Consider the following 7,220-nt stretch of genomic DNA (forward strand, 5'->3'; position numbering starts at 1 on the left):
GGCAACTGTTTGTTGTGATTTGGCGCTATATAAATAAAATTGATTGATTGATTGATTCATTGAAGTATGTGAGAAGACATTTCATGAGGCTGAATCCACGTAAGGCCCCGGGCCCAGACTGTGTCTCTCCTGCCACCCTGAGACACTGCGCCGATGAGCTGGCCCCAGTCTTCATGGGGATCTTCAACACCTCCCTGGAGTCATGCCATGTTCCAGTCTGTTTCAAGTCCTCAATCATAGTTCCAGTCCCCACAAAACCACGCGTCACTGGACTTAATGACTACACGCCTGTGGCTCTCACGTCTGTAGTCATGAAGACCTTCGAACACCTGGTTTTATCCCACCTGAAGTCCATCACCGACCCCCTCCTGGACCCCCTGCAGTTTGCCTACAGAGCCAACAGGTCTGTAGACGATGCCATAAACCTGGCCCTGCACTCCATCCTGCAGCACCTGGACTCCCCAGGAACCTACGCTAGGATCCTGTTTGTGGACTTCAGCTCTGCATTCAACACCATCCTTCCAGCTTTGCTCCAGGACAAGCTTTCTCTGCTCCACGTGCCCGACTCCACCTGCAGGTGGATCACAGACTCCTGATGGACCGGAGTCAGCATGTGAGGCTGGGACAGAACGTCTCGAACACTCGGGCTCTCAGCACAGGATCTCCACAGGGCTGTTTCCTTTCCCCTCTGCTCTTCTCCCTGTACACTAACTGCTGCACCTCCAGCCATTACTCTGTAAAGCTCATCAAGTTTGCTGACACAACAGCTGACACATTTTTTGCTGTTTTTTTGTTGTTGCATCCTGTTGAAGCATCCTGTGCTTGACGTGTTGGCATCAGAATTTTGGCTCTCTGTTGAGACTGTTTACACAGAGACTGCTACCTGCTGCTTTGGACTTGAATTAACAGTCTTTTTCAAGACTTTTTTACCTTTTTACTTTTTTTTTTACTTTTTTACTGTGCTCCAACGCCTAAGGAAGACCTCTAACGGTCGAAACATCGCGACGGAGCACTTTTATCAGCTAACTTTCATCAGCGTTGGCAAGCTAACTAGCTTGCTAACGCTTTCGTTTTTATTTTTTTTTATTTTATTTTATTTTTTTCTCTTTTAGCACTGTTGTCGTGCGTTATCTGTGCTGCTCCACAGCGTGTTTAGTTGATTTTTATTTTATTTTAGCACCGTTGTCATGCGTTCGCTGTTGTCGTGCGTTGCCTGTGCTGCTTCATGGCCTGTTTGGTGCCTTGATTGGGGCACTCCTTCTGCTGAATCACCTTTAAATTATTTACACATTATTCACTTCGTGTGTTTTTAGGAATCCGCTAGGTTGCGTAGCTACTAGCTCTTAGGTAAGGTAGACCAAGGTAGCTTAGCCGCCGCTAGTTCCCCCCTGGCAGATCCCGGGCAGTCGGGAAAGCAGGCTGACTGGGTGACTGTGAGGAGGAAGCGTAGCCCTAAACAGAAGCCCCGTGTACACCGTCAACCCGTTCACATCTCTAACCGTTTTTCCCCACTCGACGATACACTCGCCGAGGATCAAACTCTGGTTATTGGCGACTCTGTTTTGAGAAATGTGAAGTTAGCGACACCAGCAACCATTGTCAATTGTCTTCCGGGGGCCAGAGCAGGCGACATCAAAGGACATTTGAAATTGCTGGCTAAGGCTAAGCGTAAATTTGGTAAGATTGTAATTCACGTCGGCAGTAATGACACTCGGTTACGCCAATCGGAGGTCACTAAAATTAACATTAAATCGGTGTGTAACTTTGCAAAAACAATGTCGGACTCTGTTGTTTTCTCTGGGCCCCTCCCCAATCGGACCGGGAGTGACATGTTTAGCCGCATGTTCTCCTTGAATTGCTGGCTGTCTGAGTGGTGTCCAAAAAATGAGGTGGGCTTCATTGATAATTGGCAAAGCTTCTGGGGAAAACCTGGTCTTGTTAGGAGAGACGGCATCCATCCCACTTTAGATGGAGCAGCTCTCATTTCTAGAAATCTGGCCAATTTTCTTGGATCCTCCAAACTGTGACTGTCCAGCGTTGGGACCAGGAGGCAGAGCTGTGGTCTTATACACCTCTCTGCAGCTTCTCTCCCCCTGCCATCCCCTCGTTGCCCCATCCCCGTAGAGACGGTGCCTGCTCCCATACCACCAATAACCAGCAAAAATCTATTTAAGCATAAAAATTCAAAAAGAAAAAATAATATAGCACCTTCAATTGCACCACAGACTAAAACAGTTAAATGTGGTCTATTAAACATTAGGTCTCTCTCTTCTAAGTCCCTGTTGGTAAATGATATAATAATTGATCAACGTATTGATTTATTCTGCCTAACAGAAACCTGGTTACAGCAGGATGAATATGTTAGTTTAAATGAGTCAACACCCCCGAGTCACACTAACTGTCAGAATGCTCGTAGCACGGGCCGTGGCGGAGGATTAGCAGCAATCTTCCATTCCAGCTTATTAATTAATCAAAAACCTAGACAGAGCTTTAATTCATTTGAAAGCTTGTCTCTTAGTCTTGTCCATCCAAATTGGAAGTCCCAAAAAACAGTTTTATTTGTTATTATCTATCGTCCACCTGGTCGTTACTGTGAGTTTCTCTGTGAATTTTCAGACCTTTTGTCTGACTTAGTGCTTAGCTCAGATAAGATAATTATAGTGGGCGATTTTAATATCCACACAGATGCTGAGAATGACAGCCTCAACACTGCATTTAATCTATTATTAGACTCTGTCGGCTTTGCTCAAAAAGTAAATGAGTCCACCCACCACTTTAGTCATATCTTAGATCTTGTTCTGACTTATGGTATGGAAATAGAAGACTTAACAGTATTCCCTGAAAACTCCCTTCTGTCTGATCATTTTTTAATAACATTTACATTTACCCTGATGGACTACCCTGCAGTGGGGAATAAGTTTCATTACACTAGAAGTCTTTCAGAAAGCGCTGTAACTAGGTTTAAGGATATGATTCCTTCGTTATGTTCTCTAATGTCATATACCAACACAGAGCAGAGTAGCTACCTAAACTCTGTAAGGGAGATAGAGTATCTCGTCAATAGTTTTACATCCTCTTTGAAGACAACTTTGGATGCTGTAGCTCCTCTGAAAAAGAGAGCTTTAAATCAGAAGTGTCTGACTCCGTGGTATAACTCACAAACTCGTAGCTTAAAGCAGATAATCCGTAAGTTGGAGAGTAAATGGCGTCTCACTAATTTAGAAGATCTTCACTTAGCCTGGAAAAAGAGTTTGTTGCTCTATAAAAAAGCCCTCCGTAAAGCTAGGACATCTTTCTACTCATCACTAATTGAAGAAAATAAGAATAACCTCAGGTTTCTTTCAGCACTGTAGCTAAGCTGACAAAGAGTCAGAGCTCTATTGAGCTGAGTATTCCATTAACTTTAACTAGTAATGACTTCATGACTTTCTTTGCTAACAAAATTTTGACTATTAGAGAAAAAATTACTCATACCCATCCCAAAGATGTATCGTTATCTTTGGCTGCTTTCAGTGATGCCGGTATTTGGTTAGACTCTTTCTCTCCGGTTGTTCTGTCTGAGTTATTTTCATTGGTTGCTTCGTCCAAACCATCGGCATGTTTATTGGACCCCATTACTGCCAGGCTGCTGCTCAAGGAAGTCCTACCATTATTTAATGCTTCAATCTTAAATATGATCAATCTATCTTTGTTAGTTGGTTATGTACCACAGGCCTTTAAGGTGGCAGTAATTAAACCATTACTTAAAAAGCCATCACTTGACCCAGCTATCTTAGCTAATTATAGGCCAATTTCCAACCTTCCTTTTCTCTCAAAGATTCTTGAGAGGGTAGTTGTAAAACAGCTAACTGATCACCTGCAGAGGAATGGTCTATTTGAAGAGTTTCAGTCAGGTTTTAGAATTCATCATAGTACAGAAACAGCATTAGTGAAGGTTACAAATGATCTTCTTATGGCTTCGGACAGTGGACTTATCTCTGTGCTTGTTCTGTTGGACCTCAGTGCTGCTTTTGATACTGTTGACCATAAAATTTTATTACAGAGATTAGAGCATGTCATAGGTATTAAAGGCACTGCGCTGCGGTGGTTTGAATCATATTTGTCTAATAGATTACAGTTTGTTCATGTAAATGGGGAATCTTCTTCACGGACTAAAGTTAATTATGGAGTTCCACAAGGTTCTGTGCTAGGACCAATTTTATTCACTTTATACATGCTTCCCTTAGGCAGTATTATTAGACGGTATTGCTTAAATTTTCATTGTTACGCAGATGATACCCAGCTTTATCTATCCATGAAGCCAGAGGATACACACCAATTAGCTAAACTGCAGGATTGTCTTACAGACATAAAGACATGGATGACCTCTAATTTCCTGCTTTTAAACTCAGATAAAACTGAAGTTATTGTACTTGGCCCCACAAATCTTAGAAGCATGGTGTCTAACCAGATCGTTACTCTGGATGGCATTTCCCTGATCTCTAGTAATACTGTGAGAAATCTTGGAGTCATTTTGATCAGGATATGTCATTCAAAGCGCATATTAAACAAATATGTAGGACTGCCTTTTTGCATTTACGCAATATCTCTAAAATCAGAAAGGTCTTGTCTCAGAGTGATGCTGAAAAACTAATTCATGCATTTATTTCCTCTAGGCTGGACTATTGTAATTCATTATTATCAGGTTGTCCTAAAAGTTCCCTAAAAAGCCTTCAGTTGGTTCAGAATGCTGCAGCTAGAGTACTGACGGGGACTAGCAGGAGAGAGCATATCTCACCCGTGTTGGCCTCTCTTCATTGGCTTCCTGTTAATTCTAGAATAGAATTTAAAATTCTTCTTCTTACTTATAAGGTTTTGAATAATCAGGTCCCATCTTATCTTAGGGACCTCATAGTACCATATTACCCCATTAGAGCGCTTCGCTCTCAGACTGCGGGCTTACTTGTAGTTCCTAGGGTTTGTAAGAGTAGAATGGGAGGCAGAGCCTTCAGCTTTCAGGCTCCTCTCCTGTGGAACCAGCTCCCAATTCAGATCAGGGAGACAGATACCCTCTCTACTTTTAAGATTAGGCTTAAAACTTTCCTTTTCGCTAAGGCTTATAGTTAGGGCTGGATCGGGTGACCCTGGACCATCCCTTGGTTATGCTGCTTTAGACGTAGATTGTGGGGGGGTTCCCATGATGCACTGTTTCTTTCTCTTTTTGCTCCGTATGCATCACTCTGCATTTAATCATTAGTGATCGATCTCTGCCCTCCTTCACGGCATGTCTTTTTCCTGTTTTTTTCCCTCAGCCCCAACCAGTCTCAGCAGAAGACTGCCCCTCCTTGAGCCTGGTTCTGCTGGAGGTTTATTCCTGTTAAAAGGGAGTTTTTCCTTCCCACTGTTGCCAAGTGCTTGCTCATAGGGGGTCGTTTTGACCGTTGGGGTTTTTTATAATTATTGTATGGCCTTGCCTTACAATATGGAGCGCCTTGGGGCAACTGTTTGTTGTGATTTGGCGCTATATAAGAAAAAAGTTGATTGATTGATTGATTGATTGAACACCACCCTCATCAGACTCATTTCGGATGGGGATGAGTCTGCCTACAGGAGGGAGGTGGACCGGCTGGTGACCTGGTGTAGCAGCAACAACTTGGAGCTCAACGCCCAGAAAACAGTGGAGATGATCGTGGACTTCAGGAAACCCACAGCCCCCCGCCCTCCCTCGCCCTCACCAACAGCCCCATCACCACTGTGGACTGTCACCGCTTCCTCGGCACCACCATCACCCAGGACCTCAAGTGGGAGTCAACCCTCAGCTCCCTCATCAAGAAGGCCCAGGATGTACTTCCTGCAGCAGCTGAAGAAGGCCAAGCTGCCTGTCCAGCTGATGGTGCAGTTCTACACGGCCATCATCGAGTCCATCCTCTGCTCCTCCATCACGGTGTGGTACGCCGGGGCCACAGCCAGGGACAGACACAGACTGCAGCGCATTGTGGCCTCTGCTGAGAAGGTGATCGGCTGTAGCCTTCCATCTCTCCACGAGCAGGTCGGATCACAGCTGACCCTTCTCACCCTGCACATGGTTTATTCGAACCACTCCCCTCGGGCAGGAGGCTACGGTCCATCCGAACCAGAACCTCCCGCCATAAGAACAGTTTCTTCCCCTCTGCTGTTAGACTCATGAACACTTCATAACTCAGTCACCTTAACCTTAACTCTGTCACTTTATCATTTTATCACGGGTCACTTTAGACAATGTACTTTGGTTTTTAATTGCACTCCTCCCACTGCACTGTTGTTCTGTTTGTGTCATTGTACATAGCCTTTCATATTTCTATTTCATATTTTATCTTATATTTTATCTTATTTTAGCACATATTTTATCTTAGCATTTTATATTGCTCTCTGTTTAATGTTGCACCATTATACCAAAGCAAATTCCTAGTCTGTGAATCCTGTTCATTGGCAATGGCAATAAACTTCTTCTGAGTTCTGAGTTCTGAGTATTCACAGCACTTCACTTTTTCCACATTTAGTTATGTTACAGCCTTATTCCAAAATTGCAGGAATTCTCTTTTTTCCTGAAAATTCTACATACAATACCCCATAATGACAATCTGAAAAAAATGTTTTTTTTTAATTTATTAAAAATAATAATTAAAAAACTCTAAGAAATCACATGTAAGTAAGTATTCACAGCATTTGCCATGAAGCTCAAAATTGAGCTCAGGTGTATCCTGCTTCCACCGATCATCCTTGAGCTGTTTCTACAGCTTAAATGAAGTCCACCTGGGGTAATTTCAGTTGATTGAACATGATTTGGAAAGACACACATCTGTCTACATACAGTGCCCTCCAAAAGTATTGGACTGCTTGATATTTTACATTTTTTAATTTATTTATGCCATTTCAAATACAAAAAGTAACTCAGGTTCAATGTAAAAAAAATTCTAAAATTATCGTCCTACAAGGCAAACTCAAAGCAAATCTCTACAACTTGATATAAATGAATTAAAAATATAAAAGCCAAGATGATGGGTTGCATAATCAATGAAACGCTTTGGTATAATACCTGTGAATAATCTGTTTTATTGCCAGTTTTCTTCAAATAAGTCAGGGGATGGATACATGAACATTTCCAGGCTGCTGTCAGGATGTGACTTTGCTCAGTTTTGTCTTTATATGTTTTGGTTGTTCTCCGGTTTATCTGTTCCTCTGTGTGATCTTTTCCCGTATTG

Source organism: Thalassophryne amazonica, chromosome 4, assembly GCF_902500255.1.
Source record: "Thalassophryne amazonica chromosome 4, fThaAma1.1, whole genome shotgun sequence".
In the NCBI taxonomy this organism is placed as follows: Eukaryota; Metazoa; Chordata; class Actinopteri; order Batrachoidiformes; family Batrachoididae; genus Thalassophryne; species Thalassophryne amazonica.